At 41.3% G+C, this 252-nt stretch overlaps 1 protein-coding gene across 1 annotated transcript in view; it reads right to left on the reverse strand.

Annotated features, from left to right (window-relative positions):
- Positions 1–252, reverse strand: part of EMH_0012520 (acetyl-CoA acyltransferase B, putative) — a gene marked incomplete at both ends in the record, with an annotated part of 2,747 nt that overhangs the window by 172 nt on the left and 2,323 nt on the right. The gene's annotated exons all lie outside the window — the stretch shown is intronic.

Genomic DNA, 252 nt, shown 5'->3' on the forward strand with positions numbered 1-252 from the left:
CCCAGAGCCTTAGGAATGGCTGCAGCGGGTCCTACGCCCATAACCTGCGGGTCGACGCCGGCGACGGCAAAAGAAAGAAATCGACCCAAAATAGGCAAATTGTGTTTCACTGCAGCAGAGCGACGAGCCAGCAGTATCAACGCGGCACCGTCTGTCACCTGGCTACTGTTTCCTGTACACACATATATATATAGATATATATATATATATATATATATATATATATATATATATATATATATATATATATAT

Source organism: Eimeria mitis, genomic scaffold (genome assembly GCF_000499745.2).
Source record: "Eimeria mitis Houghton genomic scaffold, Emh_scaff444, whole genome shotgun sequence".
Lineage (NCBI taxonomy): Eukaryota > Apicomplexa > Conoidasida > Eucoccidiorida > Eimeriidae > Eimeria > Eimeria mitis.